Consider the following 7,424-nt stretch of genomic DNA (forward strand, 5'->3'; position numbering starts at 1 on the left):
CCAGCTGGGATACCTGTTTATCAACCATAATTCCCAGGTAAGTTATACATGAAACAGATGAATTTTATGGGAGTCAAATTGATGGCCTCTGGTTGAAAAAACAAACCTCAAAAGTGGCCACTAAAATGAACCAACCCTTTATTCTCCCACTTCACCCGCGTCACCCTATCCACTTTCAACACATATACAGAAGAAAAAATGTAACCATGGGAGGAATAATAAAACGCACGTCCTGCAAGTTTAAATATTCTTTACAGGTAAAAAAAAACAATAATTCTCCTGCCCAATATGGCCCTGTTAGCAGCATGCAGAACAATGCATAGCACATAAAATCAACTGAGAAGCCAATATTCTATAGCACAAATGATCCTCAATTATGACAACTTGTTAACTTTCACTTATGACTTTAATAAGTTGGCATGAAAAGAAACCCTTAGAATTTCAGACTGATAAACCTGTCTGCGCAAGGAATCAAGGTGAGATTGATGAAAATGACTATGGCGTAGCTCCAGCACTACATGGAGTCCCCTCCCCAGACAATAGGGTTCACTGCCTGCTTGTCAAGATCCCCGGGTCTCATCGTCTTCCTCTTTAATACTAATATATGATGATGAGATTCTCCAAAACCACTTATTCATAAATCTATGATCTGCTGTTCTATCCTACCACTGAATCTACCAAGAGACAAAATGAAAGAGAACCAAGTGTTCTTCACGGAGTACCAGGCACTGTACCGGGCATCTAAAATCCTGAAAATCCCACCACAATGAAAAAACCGCATCGCAAGGGAAAGCTAAGCAAGCAGTTACAGCAGAGAAGTGACCATTAGGAGAGATGCAGCAAGAATCCCGAGAAAGAAGAAAAGCGGGAAAGCTCTTGCTGAGTTTGAGTGGGTAACACAAAATTCGGGAGGTAAATATTAATCCGGTGCTTAGGAAGAGCGTGGAGAGACGTCCTATGCCTATCAAGTGATAAGTATGATTTCAAACTGCCCCTGCTTTCAAGCAAATAACAAAACCAACATTTGCTATAATGAAAATACTTCAGCGGGTTGTCTCATAGTGTTCAGAGTTTATGGGGAAATCTTAAAGTTAATTCCTTTTAATAAATAATGTTCAACAGCTGGAATGTTTGAGGGACTTTTTGAGCAGGCCATGAGCTGCTCAAGTGGAGGTAAAACGTTACTTGGGGACAATCATAATCTAACGGGGCTTCTAACAACCCGGCTTGACTACACACTGGCTGCACCTGGAGAACAAGGTGGCAAAGGCGCTATAAACAGTGATGACTCACGAGCATGACATAAATCAAGATTTTTAACTCGCCAAACACCAACATTTTGATTTCAGTTCGCAACTCCGTGCTACTAAACTTCACCAGCGGCCCCTCACACACGTGTAATGAAATCATATCAACTTGCCTCCTGTGACCAAAAGGAAAAGGTGGTTTTCTAAATGGTAATTCAGATTAGACAAATAACACACTGTACCCAGTTCTGTAGCCCTGGGCCATATTTTTGTTAAAAACAAAGGTACACTATGCAGGACGAAAGAAAACTGAGAATGGGAGCAATTAGCTCCAAGCTAACTTTTCCATAAAAAGCATCACTGCTACGATTTGCTTGCAACACAGGCTTTTTTTTTTTTTTTGGTGTCGCACAATGATCCAAGTGTGTCACAACTCGCATATTTCATTAACATGTAATATCCTCTACAACATCCTTGTAATGAGAAGTCTCCAAAGAAATTATTGATCCCTGGCGTGTCTCATATTTTTTAAATTACTGACAAGTCCTTTCCTATTTTCTTTGCAGTTGGACATAATTCTCCTTGATCAGCAGAGTGTAAAGAGGTATAAAAGTACAAAGATTAAATTATTTTTTTAATATAAATGTCCCCGTTGACATACAGCTTTTTTTAACTTCCTCAAAACAAGAATTAGAGAAGTTGTGACCAAGATCCCGAAAACGTGCATAAGAAAACTGAAGACCTGGCCTCAAGACAGCAAGAGGTTTCCACACCAAGTGCTTTTTCAAATTATTTTCAAATGCTCCTCAGCTGAACTCCCTCCTAACTGGTGCAGCCTTTTGTTTTTCCAGAATTCAGAACCTTCTCTCAGGTGGTTCCGCTTCCCTGCAGATATGTCTGGAACCTTCTGTTACTCCACTCTCTTCTTCTGTTTTGTTTCACTGGCACCTTTGTGGCTGCTCACTGACCTCACCTTGGTGGAGGTGACTAAGAAAAGAGCAGTCCCTAATAACTCAAGGGAGCGACAAGGTCCCCATTCAGAACACAGGGCACTCCGTCTCCTTGGAGAGGCTCAAAGAAACAAGATACCTGCCGCCCCCCACAACTTCCGGAGGGTCTTTCTCCAATGTCAGAAGCCCTTACGCTGCAGGGGACCGATGGGAATAGCGTGGAGCGACTCGGGACTAGTGGAAAGGAGTGCCAGGGCGATGGAGGAAAGTCAGCGGCTGAGTGAGGGACCGCGTTGGAGAGACTCTGGAGGAGAAGGGGAGTCGGGAGGACGGAGGGGATGGGGTGACCGCTGGCTAGGAAGAACGCGAGGGGACTGGAGGCTGCGGATGTCCCCTGAACAGGGTGGCTCCCCGGGCGGGTCGCGGGAGCAGGCGAGGCAGGTGGCTGCTCCGGAGCTGGGTGCCCTGCGGTGTCCCCAGCGCTCGCGGCCCCGACGCGTCCCGCTGTCCGGGTGCCCCGCTCCGGGAGGAGCACGTGTCCCGCCCCGATCGCCGCACAAAGCGCGGGCTGCCCCGAGGACCCCCAGCCTGCCCCCAACACCCCCGGAGCACACCTTACCCGTCGCCGCGCCCGGGGCTCGAGTTCTCCGCGCCCGAACTCCGCACACCACGCCGGCAACTTCTGCCGCCGCCGCCGCAGTCGCAGTGGCCGCAGCTCCTTTCCCTCCTCCCGCTCCGCCGCCGCCGCTGGAATTTTTCTCACTCTCCCTCTCCAGCTCCCACTAGTGACTGCAGACTGCGAGCCAAGCACTTAGCGCAGGGATTACGCGGCCCGGCGCCTGGAGCGGCCCCAACCACCTCCAGACCCGTCCTCCTCAGAGCATCCCCGGCGCTGCCGCCCGACAAACGTCCCTGGCTGGTCCAAAAGCCTGGCCACACGCCCCCTTCAGCTTTGAGAAACAAAGCGCGTGCAAGCTGTGCTGAACGGTGCGAGCTGGGAAGGACTCCAGAAGGCAGAGTGCGGTGAACTTCAACTTCTTCGGGGCCAGCGACACTTTGGAGAAGTTATGGAAACGTTGGTCACACACCTCATAAAGGGGCGGGGGGGGGGGTGAGCACATCATATTAGATCCGCAGTCTCGGGTGTGGGCTTAGAAATCCTGAAGCATACCATTGGGCTTCCAGGGAAAATGAAATTTTTCCTTGATACAGTTATTTTGAAACTGTAAACAATAAAAAGTAACCAAAAAATTCCATTTGCCTTTGATGAAATTTTACAGTTTGGCTTGGGAAAGCATTTAACATCTTTACTTTGTGCTCTTCTGGCTAAGTCTGTAAGTGTTTCAACACTTCGAAAAATAAATATAAAGTAAGGTGATTCAGTTTCTCCGAAGATTTGGGGAGCATAGCTAACCTCCTTCCTATCAGCCTTTGCCAACTGCTTCCCAGGGCGGTATCTCATGGATTCCAAGTATCTTTTCTTCCCCCTGCCTTTCAGATGCTCATTTTCCACCATACTTTTCTCCCTCATTTTGTAATTTTTTTTAATTCCATATATATTGAACACCCCCTTTAGTCCTCGTTAGCACTGTTGTTAAGTATTACATTATGTCACTCTAAAGTGGGCTTCTTACAATTTTCTTATTATCTATTTAATTCTCACCGTTTGATTTCACCCCTTTTGTTCTGAAGTTGTTCCCACTGAATCTGAAAATAAATAAAAAATCTTGTCACCTATAAAATAAGACAACAAATTTGAGTGACTACAAATTGACTTCATACAGGTTCCTCTTAGGAGCAGGTGGGGCTTCTGATGTTGATTAATGAGTTGGTAAATTGTGGACACATGTCTCCTGAAATGACAATGTTAGGGGACAGGGGCAAGGGGAAGTGGAATCTGCCTGACAGAGTTAGGGAACCAGGGGGATCTGCGTGCCCCATCATGAATCTATGCTGTAGTTCCTAAAGCCAGACTACAAGAAGAAAGTTGTATGGGAAGTTTTTTTTTAAATTGATTTTTATTGAGCTCTACATTTTTCTCTGCTCCCCTCCCTGTTACGCCCCTCCCCTTCTAACCTCTCCCAAGTTCCCCATGCTCCCAATTTACTCAGGAGATCTTGTCTTTTTCTACTTTTGGTGAAGAGTAGATCCATGTATGTCTCTCTTAGGGTCTTCATTGTTATCTAGGTTCTCTGGGATTGTGATTTGTAGGTTGGTTTTCTTTGCTTTATTTTTAAAAATCACTTACGAATGAGTACATATGATAATTGTCTTTCTAGGTCTGGGTTACCTCCCTCAAAATGATATTTTCTAGCTCTATCCATTTGCCTGCAAATTTCAAAATGTCGTTTTTTTCCTGCTGTGTAGTACTCCGTTGTGTAAATGTACCACATTTTCCTTACCCATTCTTCGGTCAAAGGACATTTAGGTTGTTTCCAGGTTCTGGCTATGAACAAACAAAGCTGCTATGAACATAGTTGAGCACATGTCCTTGTGGCACGATTGACCATCCTTTGGATATATACCCAAAAGTAGTATTGCTGGCTCTTGAGGAAGGTTGTTTCCTAATTTTCTGAGAAATCTTCAAACTAATATTCAAAGGGGCTGTACCAGTTTGCACTCCCACCAGCAATAGAGGAGTGTTCCCTTTACCCCACAACCTCTCCAGCATAAGTTGTCATCAGTGTTTTTGATCTTGGTCATTCTTACAGGGGTAAGATGGAATTTTTTGATTTGCATTTCTCTGATGACTAAGGATGTTGAACATTTCCTTAAGTGTCTTTCAGCCATTTTAGATACATCTGTTGAGAGTTCTCTGGTTAGGTCTGTACTCCATTTTTTATTGGATTATTTGTTCTTTTGATGACCAATTTCTTGAGTTCTTTGTATATTTTGTCTGATGTGGGGTTGGTGAAGATCTTTTCCCATTCCATAGGCTGTCGTTTTATCACAGAAGCTTTTCAGTTTCAGGAGATCCCTTTATTAATTATTTCTCTCAGTGTCTGTACTACTGGGGTTATATTTAGGAAGTGGTCTCCTTTGTCAATGCATTCAAGTGTACTTCTCACTTTCTCTTCTATGAGGTTCAGTATGGCTGGCTTTATGTTGAGGTCCTCGATCCATTTGGACTTGAGTTTTGTGCATGGCCATAGATAAGGATCTATTTTCATTCTTCTACATGTTGATATCCAGTTATGCCAGCACCATTTCTTAAATATGCTTTTATTCCATTTGATTTTTTGCTTCTTTGTTAAAAATCAGGTGTTTGAAGGTGTATGAATTAATATCTGAGTTTTCGATTTGGTTCCATTGGTCCCCCTGTCTGTTCTTACACCAATACAAGGCTATTTTCAATACTGTAGCTCTGTAGTAGAGTTTGAAGTCAGGGATTGTGATGCCTCCAGAAATTCTTTCATTATACAGGATTGTTTTGGCTATCCTGGGGTTTTTGCTTTTCCATATGAAATTGCGTACAGTTTTTTGGCGTCTGTGAAGAATTTTGGTAGGATTTTGATAGTCATTGCATTGAATCTGTAGATTGCTTTTGGTAAGATTGCCATTTTTACTATGTTAATTCTGCCCACCCAAGAGGATGGGAGATCTTTCCACTTTCTGGTGTCTTCTTCAATTTTTTTCTTCAAAGATTTAAAGTTTTTGTCATACAAGTCTTCTACTTGTTTGGTTAGAGTTACTCCGAGATATTTTATGCCATTTGTGGCTATTGTGAAGGGTGTTGATTCTCTGATTTCTTTCTCAGCCAATTTATCATCTGTGTACAGGAGGGCTACTGATTTTTTTGAGTTAATATTGTATCCTGCTACATTACTGAAAGTGTTTATGAGTTGTAGAAGTTCCTTGGTGGAATTTTTGGGGTCACTTATGTAAACTATCATATCATCAGCAAATAGTGAGAGTTTGACTTCTTTTCTGATTTGTATCCCCTTGATCTCCTTTTGGTGTCTTATTGCTCTAGCTAGGACCTCAAGAACTACATTGAATAGATATGGAGAGAGTGGACAACCTTGTTCCTGATTTCAGTGGGATTGCTTTGAGTTTCTCTCCATTTAGTCTTGCAGTATATTGCCTTAATTATGTTTAGGTATGTTCCTTGTATCCCTGCTCTCTCCAAGACCTTTATCATGAAAAGATGTTATATTTTGTTGAAAGCTTTTTCAGCATCTAATGAGATGATCATGTGTTGTTTTATTTTTCAGTTTGTTTATATGGTGAATTACATTGACAGATTTTTGTATGATTAACCATCCCTGCATCTCTGGAATGAAGCCAACTTGATCATGGTAGATAATGGTTCTGATGTGTTCTTGGATTCGATCTGCCAGTATTTTTTTTTGAGTATTTTTGCATCAATGTTCGTGGGTGAAATTGTTCTGTAATTCTCTTCCTTAGCAATGTCTTTATGTGGTTTGGGTATCAGGGTAATTGTAGCCTCATAAATAGAGTTTGGCTATGTTCCTTCTGTTTCTATTGTGTGGAACAATTTGAGGAGTATTGGTATTAGTTCTTTGAAAATCTTGTAGAATTCTGAGCTGAAACCAACTGGTCCTGGGCTTTTTTTTTTTTTTTTTGGTTGGGAGACTTTTGATGACTGTTTCTATTTCTCCAGCAGTTATTGGTCTGTTTAATTTGCTTATCCAGTCTTAATTTAATTTTGGTAAGTGATATTTATCCAGAGAGTTGTCCATTTCCTTTAAGTTTTCCAATGTTGTAGAGTACAGGTTTTTGAAATATGACCTGATGATTCTCTGGATTTCCTCCGTGTCTATTGTTGTGTCCCCATTTTCATTTCTGATTTGTTAATTTGGATATTCTCTCTCTGCCTTTTGGTTAGTTTGGATAAAGGTTTGTCTATTTTGTTTATTTTCTCAAAGAACCAACTCTTTGTCTTATTGATTCTTTGTATTGTTTTCTTTGTTTCTGTTTTGTTGATATCAGCTCTTCAGTTTATTATTTCCTGTCATCTAGTTCTCTTGGGTGAGTTTACTTCTTTTTGTTCTAAAGTTTTCAAATGTTCTGTAAATTGACCAGTGTGGGATTTTTCCAGCTTCTTTATGTAAGTATTTAGTGTTATGAACTTTCTTCTTAACACTGCTTTCACTGTGTCCCATAATTTTGGGCATGTTGTGTGGTCATTTTCACTGAATTTTAGGAAGTCTCTAATTTTACCCTTTATTTCTTCCTTGACCCATTGTTGCTTCAGATGAGCATT

At 42.0% G+C, this 7,424-nt stretch overlaps 1 protein-coding gene across 2 annotated transcripts in view; it reads right to left on the reverse strand.

Moving 5' to 3' along the window:
• The window catches only part of Bmpr1b (bone morphogenetic protein receptor type 1B), a 301,144-nt gene extending 298,019 nt beyond the window's left edge, over nt 1–3,125 (reverse strand). For both annotated transcript variants that reach the window (XM_057793227.1, XM_057793226.1), the window contains exon 1: nt 2,817–3,125. The gene's annotated coding sequence lies outside the window, so the exon portion shown is untranslated. The remainder of the gene's footprint in view (nt 1–2,816) is intronic.
• Between the last annotated feature and the right edge of the window lie 4,299 nt (nt 3,126–7,424).

Source organism: Chionomys nivalis, chromosome 18 (genome assembly GCF_950005125.1).
Source record: "Chionomys nivalis chromosome 18, mChiNiv1.1, whole genome shotgun sequence".
Classification (NCBI taxonomy): domain Eukaryota; kingdom Metazoa; phylum Chordata; class Mammalia; order Rodentia; family Cricetidae; genus Chionomys; species Chionomys nivalis.